We start from the raw sequence: 13,939 nt of genomic DNA, 5'->3' as shown, positions 1-13,939 counted from the left end.
TGAGCTGGGCAATAGTGATCCACATCTTGTCGGGGTGGGAGACAGCACTACATTCCCCTCCACCGAGAGCTTTGGAATCCACAAAGGCAGGAGTCCTTATGCCAGCTGGTCACATGACTAACCGGCTGGTCCAAGCTTTTTGAACTAGACACAGGACAGTTTGGGGTCAGACTGTAGATTGTAACTGAACCTGGAACAAGACAGCTTCTCTCCTGACTGGCTCCCTCTTGCTTTCTCACAGGCCTCCAGACCCACTGAAGACACGTAAACCTCACGAGAGAAAAGACTCCTACATCGAAACAAGTTAAAGCGTGCACTGGGCCCCAACGAGCAGCAAGACTTACCGGCAACCAAAGACTTCATATTGAACTCAAAGGACCATAAATAACTACCAGATAATGCCTCAAACTTTTCCCCTTTATTCTTTTTACTTTTTTTGTCTATCTGCGTGTATGTTTATCGCGCATGTATGCTAGCATGGTCGCATCGCATATTCGTAGTCGTTAACCGAATTAGAGTTTAAGATTAATAAACTTCCACCTTTCTTCATTTAATCTAAGGAAACCTGCCTGACCTTACGATTAGATAAGTGGATAAGGATTCACTGAGGGGGAGCTAAAAACACAGTGTTTCTAAAATTAAACCCTGTTACGGTTAGACCAGGTAAAGGCTGAGAGGGAACCCCTAGACCCCTATCTCAACTGATCATAACAGAACTTGGGGGCTAGCATTCTGGATTTGACCCACAGACAAATGAGGAAATTGGAAGTGGGAAGTCAAATTGATCCCAAACAAAAAGAGAAAAGATTTCGATACAGGTTTTCTTGTGCATATGTGTGCTAGAATACCAACATGTCTGCAACTGAAGCTAGTAGCTCCCCAAGCCAGGGTGAAGTAACTTGGAATAAGTTAAAAGCACTGACTGAAGGAGTTGAGGATAATGGATGAGCAGTGTGGGATCACCATATGTGGCAAGGCTAGAAGTCACAACTCCTAAGACTAGTGGCCAACCATTTTTCCCTTCAATCGGACGAAGCAGAAACAGGGTTAGAAGTCGACCCAGACTGGATACTGCAAGCAAAGATCCAATTGGAACAGAGGAAACTTGAATTAAAAGACAGGGAAAGAGAAAGAGAGAGACAGGAGAAAGAGAAAGAAAGAACCTTCCAGAAGGAACATGAAGAAAAAGAGAGAGGAGGGAGAGAAAGCAAGACAGGAGAAAGAAAAAGAGAGGGAGGAGAGAGAAAGAACCTGCCAGAAAGAATGCGACGAGAGAGAGCTGACATGACTTGAGTTAACCAGGGGGTGACAGAGTAACCCCAGTGAAACCATAGCCAACGTGGAGGAGCAGAATTCAGGGCTGGGTACAGAATTGTTAAAACTTTCTCAACTGATCCCAAAATTCAATGAGGGAGACGTGGAAGTATTCTTTTGTGTCTTTTGAAAACTGGCAAGGCAGTTAAAGTAAAAACAAGAAATGCTGGAACCACTCAGCAGGTCTGGCAGCATCTGTGAAAAGAGAAGCAGAGTTAACGTTTCGGGTCAGTGACCCTTCTTCGGAACTGACAAATATTAGAAAAGTCACAGGTAATAAGCAAGTGAGGTGGGGGATAACAAAGGAGGTGTAGATTGGACCAGGCCACATAGTTGACCAAAAGGTCACGGAGCAAAGGCAAACAATATGTTAATGGTGTGTTGAAAGACAAAGCATTAGTACAGATTAGGTGTTAATGCACTGAATATTGAACAGCAGCAAGTGCAAACCTGAAAAAAAAACAGTGGGTAAGCAAACTGAACAAACTAAGATGAAATGAAATAAATGCAAAAAAAAGATTGTAAAAAATGTAAAAAAAAGAGGAAAAAATAACTAAAAATGAAAGTAAAATGGGCAGAGGTGTAATACCTGCCCATTTACCTCCTCTCTCCTCACTATCCCATGCCCCAAACACTCCTTTCAGGTGAAGCAGCGATTTACTTGTACTTCTTTCAATGTAGTATACTGAATTCGCTGCTCAGTGTGGTCTCCTCTACATTGGGGAGACCAAGCGCAGACTGGGTGACCGCTTTGCGGAACATCTCCGCTCAGTCTGCAAGCAGGACCCTGAGCTTCCGGTTGCTTGCCATTTCAACACTCCCCCCTGCTCTCATGCTCACATCTCTGTCCTGGGATTGCTGCAGTGTTCCAGTGAACATCAACGCAAGCTCGAGGAACAGCATCTCATCTACCGATTAGACACACTACAGCCTGCCGGATTGAACATTGAGTTCAATAATTTCAGAGCATGTCAGCCCCCCATTTTACTTTCATTTTTAGTTATTTTTTCTTCTTTTTTTTTACATTTTTTACAATCTTTTTTTTGCATTTATTTCATTTCATCTTTCTCTCTGATGCTGAGCGTTCTGTACTCAGCAAAGGTCTCAGTTTTATCCCCTTACGCCCCCACCTCAATGAATTTCGCGCTCGGCATGACGTTGAGTTCTTCATCCGTCGCCTCCGGGCTCACTTCTTTGACCAGGAGTCCTCCCCCCGACCAGCAGACCCATTCACCCGCCTCCAGCATTCTCCCTCTACCTGGACCCCTTCCCCCTGGCCTCTTACCCGCTCTTGATCTCTTCATTGAAAACTGTCGGCGAGACATTGGTCATCTCAATTTCTCTGCCCCCCTCACTTACTCTAACCTGTCCCCCTCTGAACTTGAGGCACTCCGTTCTCTCAGGTCTAACCCCGACATGGTCATCAAACCTGCAGACAAGGGTGGTGCTGTTGTCGTATGGCGTACCGACATCTACCTTGCAGAAGCTCAACGCCAACTCACCGACACTTCTTCCTACCTCCCTCTGGACCATGACCCCACCACCGAACATCAAGCCACCGTCCAAAGGACTGTCACTGACCTCATCTCCTCTGGAGATCTTCCCTCTACAGCTTCCAACCTCATAGTCCCGCAACCCCGGACAGCCCGCTTCTACCTCCTTCCCAAAGTCCACAAACGGGACTGTCCCGGCAGACCCATTGTGTCAGCCTGCTCCTGCCCCACTGAACTTATTTCTTCCTATCTAGACTCTATCTTTTCTCCGCTGGTCCAGTCTCTTCCCACCTACATCCGTGACTCTTCTGACGCCCTACGTCATTTTGACAATTTCCAGTTTCCTGGTCCCAACCGCCTCCTCTTCACTATGGACGTCCAATCGCTCTACACCTCCATCCCCCACCAGGATGGTTTGAGGGCTCTCCGCTTCTTCCTGGAACAGAGGCCCAACCAGTCCCCATCCACCACCACCCTCCTCCGCCTGGCTGAACTTGTTCTCACATTGAACAACTTCTCCTTCAACTCCACGCACTTCCTTCAAGTAAAAGGTGTCGCTATGGGTACCCGCATGGGTCCTAGTTATGCCTGTCTTTTTGTGGGATATGTCGAGCATTCTTTGTTCCAGTCCTACTCAGGCCCCCTCCCCCAACTCTTTTTCCGGTACATCGATGACTGTATCGGTGCCGTTTCCTGCTCCCGTCCCGAACTGGAAAACTTTATCAACTTTGCTTCCAATTTCCACCCTTCTCTCACCTTTACATGGTCCATCTCTGACACTTCCCTTCCCTTCCTCGACTTCTCTGTCTCCATCTCTGGGGATAGGTTGTCTACTAATATCCATTATAGCCCACAGCTACCTCGACTACGCTTCTTCACACCCTACCTCCTGTAAGGACTCCATTCCATTCTCCCAGTTTCTCCGTCTCCGACGCATCTGCTCTGATGATGCTACCTTCCATGACGGTGCTTCTGATATGACCTCCTTTTTCCTCAACCGAGGATTTCCCCCCACTGTGGTTGACAGGGCTCTCAACCGTGTCCAGCCCATTCCCCGCACCTCTGCCCTCACCCCTTCCCCTCCCTCCCAGAACCGTGACAGGGTTCCCCTTGTCCTCACTTTCCACCCCATCAGCCTCCATATCCAAAGGATCATCCTCCGCCATTTCCGCCACCTCCAGCGTGATGCCACTACCAGTCGCATCTTCCCCTCCCTTCCCCTGTCAGCATTCCGAAGGGATCGTTCCCTCCGCGACACCCTGGTCCACTCCTCCATTCCCCCCACCACCTCGTCCTCGTCCCATGGCACCTTCCCCTGCAATCGCAGGAGGTGTAATACCTGCCCATTTACCTCCTCTCTCCTCACTATCCCAGGCCCCAAACACTCCTTTCAGGTGAAGCAGCGATTTACTTGTACTTCTTTCAGTGTAGTATACTGAATTCGCTGCTCACAGTGTGGTCTCCTCTACATTGGGGAGACCAAGCGCAGACTGGGTGACCGCTTTGCGGAACATCTCCACTCAGTCCGCAAGCAGGTCCCTGAGCTTCCGATTGTTTGCCATTTCAACACTCCCCCCTGCTCTCATGCACACATCTCTGTCCTGGGATTGCTGCAGTGTTCCAGTGAACATCAACGCAAGCTCGAGGAACAGCATCTCATCTACCGATTAGGCACACTACAGCCTGCCGGACTGAACATTGAGTTCAATAATTTCAGAGCATGACAGCCCCCCATTTTACTTTCATTTTTAGTTATTTTTTCTTTTTTTTTTTACATTTATTTCATTTCATCTTAGTTTGTTCAGTTTGCTTACCCACTGTTTTTTTTTCAGGTTTGCACTTGCTGCTGTTCAATATTCAGTGCATTAACATCTAATCTGTACTAATGCTTTGTCTTTCAACACACCATTAACATATTGTTTGCCTTTGCTCCATGACCTTTTGGTCAGCTATGTGGCCTGGTCCAATCTACACCTCCTTTGTTATCTCTTGCCCCACCCCCACCTCACTTGCTTCTAACCTGTGACTTTTCTAATATTTGTCAGTTCCGAAGAAGGGTCACTGACCCGAAACGTTAACTCTGCTTCTCTTTTCACAGATGCTGCCAGACCTGCTGAGTGGTTCCAGCATTTCTTATTTCAGATTTCCAGCATCCGCAGTATTTTGCTTTTATTAAGGCAGTTAAAGTAGTCAGCTGAGGGTGGACTCTCTTGCTACAAAGCAAGCGAACCGGAAAGGCCCATGAGGTTTATTCCATGTTGCCAGATAAGAGTTCATCAGATTATAAACTGACCAAAAATGCTATCCCCGGGGCATGAGAGTTAGTAACGGAAGCCGATTGCCAAAAGTTTAGAATCCTCAAGAAACAAGCTAATCAAACTTACCTGGAATTTGAGAGAAAGAAGCAGCTGGCTTTTGACCAGTGGCTGAGGGCTCTTAAAGTGCAGCTCAGCTATGAAAATCTCAGAAGTAATTTTGCTCGAGGAATTTTAAATCTCTCTCCCACTCTCCATAAAGACACATGTAGAGGAACAGAAGGTTCATAGAGCTCAGCAAACCGCAGTGCTGGCTGATGAGTTTGCTCTCATTTGTAAGTCGGTTTTCCAGGGGAAAACCTTTCCTAATCACCCCCACAAATCCGAAAAGGACAAAGGGTGGGAAGGTGATCGAAGCCCAAGTAGTCTTGGGAGGGAAGGAAAAGCAGGAAACACAGGGGGGCCCTCCTCTAGCCAAAAAGGAAGGTGCTGTAAGTAGGAGTGAGACCCGGAGATCTGTGTGCTTCCATTGTAATAAAGCAGGCATTTAAGAGCTGACTGCTGGAAACTAAAGGGGAAACCTGTAGAGTTAATCAGGGACACCTGCTTAGTGATGGAGATGGGACCCTGATGGAAAGCACAGCAGAACAAGCTGCGGTTTTAACTGCAGTAAGAGTGAGACCCAGGAAGCTTACGGCTGCAAGTGCAGGAAATTTTAATAGGATTCCTAAAGGTTATCAGGGTTTTGAGTCTGAAGGGAGAGTAGCCCATAACCCTTGAGTGGGGCAAGCAAGCCCATAGTAATTCTCAGGGATACAGGGGCCACTAGATCCCTTTTACTGGGAAAAGACCTGACCTTTCCCCCAGAGAGTGCAGTAAACACTAGAATGGTGGTGAATAGTGGGCAGTGTATGCCTATACCTTTACACCGGGTGCACTTGGAGTGCGACCTAGTTTGGGGACCGGTGACCATAGGGATTGTCCCTAGTTTGCCTGTGGATGGGGTTGACCTGCTCCGAGGTAATGATCTGGCGGGGACGAAGGTGGTAGCTTCCCCAGTAGAGAAAGAGACACCACAGGAGGTCAGAGAAACAGGGCAGTGGCATTCCCTGAATGAAAAGTGAATTAGGCCATGATCAAACCAGCTCCCCCAGAGGAGACTGAATTGGCACTGCAGGCAGATGACCATGAGGTCTGTCTGACATTTTCTTTGGAAAGTTAGAAAACTCAGAGAATGAGTTAAATGGATTTTCCCTAGCTGAGGCTAAGCGAGCTGACCCAGTATTGAGAGAGTTTGCACAGGCTGCCCAGTCTGAATTTGGAGCAGAGGGAGTCCCTGATTGCCAGGACTTAAAGAATGAGATACTGATGAGGAAATGGAGTTCTCCTCACAGACCTGAGAGCAAGGAGTGGACAGTGATTCACCACCTAGAGGTGCTGCAGAGGTACCAGAGAGAAATATTAAGAATAGCCCATGAGATTACAGTGGCTGTACATGACAGCACATGAAAAACTGAAGCCCACATAAGACAGCAGTTTGACTGGCCAAGACTCCACAAAGATGTGGTGGAGTACTGTAGGAGTTGCCACATGTGCCAGGTTGAGGGGAAACCCCAATCTACAGTGAAATCTGCACCCCTAAGTCCTGTATCGGTGTTTGGAGGACCCTCCAGCAGAGGGCCGGTGAACTGTAAGGGACTCCTGCCGAGAACAAAAGGGGACAGGCAGGCACAAGGCTGGAAAAAGGTTAGAAAAGAAAGGGGAAAAAGGGACCAAGAGGGCAGGTTAAAGGAAGCCCGGGAGGAATCCCAAATGGAAACCCTACTGTCCGGTTAACCAACCCAAAATGTTTGAAAAGTTGGACCCCACATCCTCCTATGTAAATGCAGATACCAGAAGCACCCCACCAGAGTGGCTAACAGCATTTACAGGAACCTGCCAAGACAAAGAAAGTCCTTGAGGGCAGAGAAACCGTGAGGGTGATGCCTCACCTAATTGAAGTGCCGCAGGGGAGTGCAGTAGAATCTGGGCAAATACCTGCAAGCAGGAGCGTCCCAGAGGACAAACGGAAGATTAGCAAAGAATCTCCCCCAGAGTCAGGAAAAAAAGGGAACCAGCCATCCCCTAAGTTGAAAAGCCCTTGCATAACTCATCAAAGCACTAAAAGAGAGCTCAGAGTGGAACCGCCCACTGCCGCTGCCCGAGCAGAACTCCAACCTAGGGCTAATTAAATCTAACCCTCCCCTGCAGACCTTAACAAGAACAAAGACACCCTAGCCAGTCATGGAAATGTGCAAACTGAAAAACTTCCCCAAAAACCACATGTTTATTGTGATGCCAAATAGGGCAGTTTAAAGCAGCACTGCTACCAAAAAAGACAGGCTGTAACCACTGTCAGGATTTCTGAATGAATGAGAGAGATGGATGTGTGTTTTCCTGTACTTATCTTCTCTCTAGTCCCTTTTAATGAAATGCTCTTTTAAAAAAAAATCACATTTCATTCCCCTGGGTGTGGACGTGTCATGAAGACCCCCACCTGCTATTAATTTCATATGAACATTAATTTTAAACTGTTGCTGGAGTGAAGATATGACTTGTTTTACAAGAGAGCACTAGACACTTGGCTGGAGGACATTTGCATACTAAGGGACAGTGCTTGGAGAGACAAAAGAATTGCTCACTGATTCAATTAACAGAGATTGAGCTGGGCAATAGTGATCCACATCTTGTCGGGCTGGGAGATAACACTACACCCCCCACCCCCACCAAGAGCTTTGGAATCCACAAACGCAGAAGTGGTTACGCCAGCTGGTCACATGACTAACTGGCTGGTCCAGGCTTTTTGAACTAGACACAGGACAGTTTGGGGTCAGACTGCAGATTGTAACTGAACCTGGAACAAGACAGCGTCTCTCCAGACTGGCACTCTCTCGCTTTCTCACAAGCTTCTGGACCCATTAAGACAGATAAACCTCAAGACAAAAAAGACTCCTACATTGAGACAAGTTAAAGCGTGCACTGGGCCCCAACGAACAGCAAGACTTACCGGCAACCAAAGACTTCACATTGAACTCAAAGGACTGTAAATAACTACCAGATATTGCCTCAAACATTTCCCCTTTATTCTTTCTATTTTTTCTGTCTCTTTCTGCGTGTGTGTTTATTGATGCTGGTGTGGTCACATCGCATATTCATCATCGTTAACTGAATTATAGTTTAAGATTAATAAACTTCCACCTTTCTTGTTTAAATCTAAGAAAACCTGTCTGATTTCTTTGCCTTACAATTGGAAAGCAGTGGATAAGGATTCACTGAGGAGGAGCTAAAAACATGGTGTTTCTAAAATTAAACCCTGTTACGGTTAGACCAGGCAAAGGCTGAGAAGGAACTCCTAGACCCCTATCTCACCTGGTCGTAACATTGTCCACTATTACATTTTTGTCTTTACTATAAATTACCGTTGACAGACTGAATCTAGTCACTATGTCTATAAAGTGTAGAAGAAAAATGTTTTTGTCTTTATCCCATACCTTCAAGTGTATCGCTACAGTTTCATAAACGTCCCTTGCTAATGGGAGACTCATCCTCCTGTATTTTTTTAAAAATATAAAATTTTTCACTGATATCCTCGATAAGTTTAGCATAGTCATCTATTATCCCTGCATCTTTTCACGGAATCTTCAACATGACCAGATGGATTTGCACACTGTCGATGTAGTCTTGAAATAATTTGCCTTTTCTCCTTTAAATCCCTACCCGCCCCCCATGCCATTAACACTTCTTTAACATCCTGCTTAGAGATGTTAGGTCTCACTAAAGGAATACAATAATGTCCCGACTGTGTAAACTGTAAAGCTAAGATTTCCCAAAGAGAATCGCCTCATGTTTCATATCCAATTTCATCTGAGCCTTTTTCAGAGACGATTTACTTAACAGCAAAGGTATTTCACTGCATACTATATCCATAACTAATAAAATGGTTTACCCCTGCTATTTACACGGAATTACCACTCTTTTTCGTGATTTCAATGTGTTGTGATCCCCAAACGTGGAACAGGTAGAACTGTCATATTCTTTGACCATACTTCAGTCTTCCTTACTTGAAGAATCCAGGTAACACTTTAATCAGTCCACACCACATACCGTGGACATACACCCACTGTCTAGTACTGTGCAATTGAACGAATCTGTGACTAGGACACACATTACTGGATTGAAGCTTCTTGTGACCAGTACAATTCCTTCTGATTGATCAGTAGCGTCATTCTCGCCTTCTGAACCTTCCACGTCATGTGTCATCTCAAAAACCCTGTTATTCCTTTTTGGACAATGCAATGCATAGTGTTACTTTTGAGTCACATCAGAAACACCTGTTGACCACCCCATGATTATTCCTGGGGCTTATCCTTTTGCCATAATTGCCCAATTCTTGCTGTCTGTTACAGCTGCCAAGAGGGTCTCTAACCTCATTCATTTTGTTTGTGATTCTTCTTTCGTACTGACGTTTGGGCCCCATATTTGAACAGCCTCGAAATGCTGCTAGCATTGTATCCTCCATCTTCAGTGTCACCACTGAAGAACCATGAACATACGAATTAGGAGCAGAAGTAGGCCATTCGGCCCCTCGAGCCTGCTCCGCCATTCAATAAGATCATGGCCGATCTGTTTGTGTCTCAAATTCCACACTCCCATCTACCCGATAACCTTTGATTCCTTTGCCTAATAAGAATCTATCTACCTCCACCTTAAAAATATTCAATGACCCCGCCTCCACCACCTTCTGAGGCAGAGTTCCAAAGTCGCACAACCCTCAGAGAAAAGATTTCTCCTCATCTCTGTCCTAAAAGGGTGACCCCTAATTTTAAAACAGTGCCCCCTAGTTCACGACCCACCCACAAGAGGAAACATCCTTTCCACATCCACCTTGTCAAGACCATTCAGGATCTTATATACTTCAATCAAACCTTTCCTCATAAGACAACCCGTTCACTCCATGTATCAATCTAGTAAACCTCCTCTGAAGAGGCCGGAAAGCAATGTTTTCCCAAAGATTTTTCAGGGCTTCATACATCTGATCAAAAAGCGTATCTCTTTCTTTGAATCTAATGCTGGGTAATACCAAGAGCCATGTTCAATATCATGGCACAATCCAACAATTTGAAGGCAAGTACTGATTTAGGAATTTCAAAGTACAATCGCTGCAACCTTGCATATAGTCAGTTAAACTCCATAACTCCATTCTTCTATGGAAGAAACCATCCATTTTTCTAAATTTATCAAAGTCTGACCGTGCCTCATAGGCACTCAATAAGTCAACTTTCATATAAATTTTATCCATAAATTTTAAGACATTTTCCAAACGTTCCTCATTGTCCAAATAATAAGCCTCTAGCTCCGAGAACACTTTGCTCTTGATCTTGCTTCTGGCGGAAGTGAAAGTGCAAGGGCTATTCCTTGCTTCCTTTTTGGTAAAAGACGTAACCCATGTCCATAGATTAACTTCATTCTTCCATTGATCATAAGGTTCAGCTTCACAAAACAGTGGTGGAAAATCAGATCCCGACATCTTACACCTGGTTTCAGTTATTTTTCTTCAAAAAAAAAAATTTCAATCTAATCTCCTGTCTGAAAACAAATCTTAGTCTCCAATCTTCACTTTCAGGCAACCATCGTCTGCTACCAATGTTAGAGAAACTTCCAAACCATGCGTGTGAAGAAGACACTGAGACTCGGATACTTTGGTGGAGGCTGTTTATTGCTTGTCACAGAGCTTACTTCTCCACTCCTAACAATACCCAACACCTGTTAACCCTACTACCTTCAACTACTAGGTATTTAACATCCATTAACAGAACTTATTAGACATTAACATGTCCTGTCAGGAAATGCCTAATATCCATCTGAGGCTGCGGAAGTGGAAGCTGTTCAGCCCCTCAGCCTGTTTGCTTGGCTTGCATAATTTGCCTATGCTTCGCTACTATAAAGGAGTGTGCTGAGAACACAAGCCTCGTACAAACAAAGCTTTGTATTTTTGGTTAGTTTGCTGTTGGTCTACACTAGTCTTCTCAACTTTGAGATGACAGTTGCAGCCTTGGCAATCTGGTGCTGATTTCGGCATTGAGGGACAGGTTGCCAGTGATTGTTGATCCAAGGTATGTGAAGCTGTCAACAACCTCCAAAGTGAGGTTGTTGATGTTGGTGGAAAGTGTCGTCTCTACGTCCTGGCCCATAACTTTGGTCTTCCTCATGCTGCTCGTCAGTCCAAACTCCTCGCAGGCCCAGGAGAACTGATCTACAAGCTGCTGCAAGTGAACTTCAATATGGGATATCAGCGCTGCATCATCAGCAAACCGCAACTCACGAACTAGGACTTTACGCACTTTGGTCTTGGCCTGGTCTTACCAAGATGAACAGTTTGTCATCAGCTCTGGTGTACAGGTGGACACACTATTTAAGTTGCCAAAAGTGTACAATAGCAGCATGGAGAAGAATATGCCAAAGAGAATGGGCACCAGGATGCAAAGAACAAAGAACAGTACAGAGTTCCGAAGAAGGGTCACTGACCCGAAACGTTAATTCTGCTTCTCTTTCCACAGATGCTGCCAGACCTGCTGAGTGGTTCCAGCATTTCTTGTTTTTGTTCCAGATTTCCAGCATCCGCAGTATTTAGCTTTCATTATAAAGAACAGTACAGCACAGGAACAGGCCATTCGGCCCTCCAAGCCTGTGCCGATCTTGATGCCTGCCTAAACTAAAACCTTCTGCACTTCCGGGGACCGTATCCCTCTATTCCCATCCTATTCATGTATGTGTCAAGATGCCTCTTAAACGTCGCTATCGTACCTGCTTCCACCACCTCCTCTGGCAGGAAGTTCCAGGCACTCACCACCCTCTGTGTAAAGAACTTGGCTCGCACATCCCCTCTAAACTTTGCCCCTCTCACCTTCAACCTATGTCCCCTAGTAACTGACTCTTCCACCCTAGGAAAAAGTTTCTGACTATCCACTCTGTCCATGCCGCTCATAACTTTGTAAACCTCTATCATGTCGCCCCTCCACTTCCATCGTTCCAGTGAAAACAATCCGAGTTTATCCAACCTCTCCTCATAGCTAATGCCCTCCAGACCAGGCAACATCCTGGTAAACCTCTTCTGTACCCTCTCCAAAGCCTCCACGTCCTTCTGGTAGTGTGGCGACCAGAATTGCACGCCTAACTAAAGTTCTGTACAGCTGCAGCATGACTTGCCAATTTTTATACTCTATGCCCCGACCGATGAAGGCAAGCATGCCGTATGCCTTCTTGACTACCTTATCCACCTGCGTTGCCACTTTCAGTGACCCGTGGACTTGTACGCCCAGATCTCTCTGCAGCCCGACTTTACCCCGCTGCTGATCTTGAAAGCGCTTGATGTTGAACCATTATAACTGACAGATGTCAATTATGTTCTCATGGAAAGAGGAGAGTCCAGGAAGGCAGCCTATTTTCCGTAGCAGTTTGAAGAGTCCGTCTCTGCTGACAAGATCAAAGGCCTTGGTGAGGTCTATGAAGGCAATATAGAACATACGAACTAGGAGCAGGAGTAGGCCACTTGACCCCTCAAGCCTGCTCCACTATTCAATAAGTTCATGGCTGAACTGATTACTCCACATTTCCACCTACCCCCGAAAACTTCCACCCCCTTTATATCAAGAAACTGCCTTAAAAATATTCAAAAACTCTGCTTTCAGTGCCTTTTGAGGAAGAGAATTCCAAAGACTAACAACCTTCTGAGAGAAAAAAAATTCTCCTCATCTGTCTTAAATGGGCGACCCCTTATTTTTAAACAGTGACTCCTAGTTTGAGATTCTCCCACAAGGGGAAACATCCTTTCCGCATCCACCCTGTCAAGACCCCTCAGGATCTTATATGTTTCAATCAAGTCGCCTCTTACTCTTCTAAATTCCAGCAGATACAAGCCGAGCCTGTCCAATCTTTCCTCGTAAGACAGCCTACCTATTTCAGGTATTGGTCTAGTAAACCTTCTCTGTAATGCCGCCAATGCATTTACATCCTTCCTTAAATAAGGAGGCCAGTACCGTACACAGTACTCCAGATGTGGCCTCACCAATGCCCTGTGTAGCTGAAGCATAACCTCTTTTGTATTCAATTCCCCTCACGATAAATAACATTCTATTAGCTTTCTTAATTATGTGCTGTACCTGCATACTAACCTTTTGTGATTCGTGCACTAGGACACCCAGATCCCTCTGCATCTCAGAGCTTTTTAATTTTTATTTAGAGATACAGCACTGAAACAGGCCCTTCGGCCCACCGAGTCTGTGCCGACCAACAATCACCCATTTATACTAACCCTACAGTAATCCCATATTCGCTACCACCTACCTATACTAGGGGCAATTTACAACGGCCAATTTACCCATCACCTGCAAGTCTTTGGCTATGGGAGGAAACTGGAGCACCCGGCGAAAACCCACGCGGTCACAGGGAGAACTTGCAAACTCCGCACAGGCAGTACCCAGAATCGAACCCGGGTCCCTGGAGCTGTGAGGCTGCGGTGCTAACCACTGCGCCGCCCAATCTCTCACCATTTAGATAATATGCTTTTTTATTCTTCCTGCCAAAGTGGACAATTTCACACTTTCCCATATTATACACCATTTGCCAGGTCTTTGCCCACTCACTTAATCTATCTATATCCCTTTGTAGCCCCCTTAGGTCCTCTTCACAAGTTACTTTTCTACCTATATTTGTGGTCGCAGCACTTCTCCTGTAAGTGCTGAAGTGAGAAAATTGTATTGAGATATTAAAATTTGAAAAATAATGCCTATATTTAGTGTAGCAGAAGTTAAAAGGTACATGTTCAAAGTTTTGAAAGGA

The 13,939-nt window shown here is 45.6% G+C and overlaps 1 protein-coding gene across 1 annotated transcript in view; it reads right to left on the bottom strand.

Moving 5' to 3' along the window:
- elof1 (elongation factor 1) overlaps window positions 1-13,939 on the bottom strand; it is a 72,617-nt gene that overhangs the window by 50,436 nt on the left and 8,242 nt on the right. The window lies entirely within an intron of this gene.

This window comes from Heterodontus francisci, chromosome 43 (genome assembly GCF_036365525.1).
Source record: "Heterodontus francisci isolate sHetFra1 chromosome 43, sHetFra1.hap1, whole genome shotgun sequence".
Lineage (NCBI taxonomy): Eukaryota > Metazoa > Chordata > Chondrichthyes > Heterodontiformes > Heterodontidae > Heterodontus > Heterodontus francisci.
The sequence above is the reverse complement of the archived record's forward strand: the minus strand, read 5'-3'. Positions and strand labels throughout refer to the sequence as shown.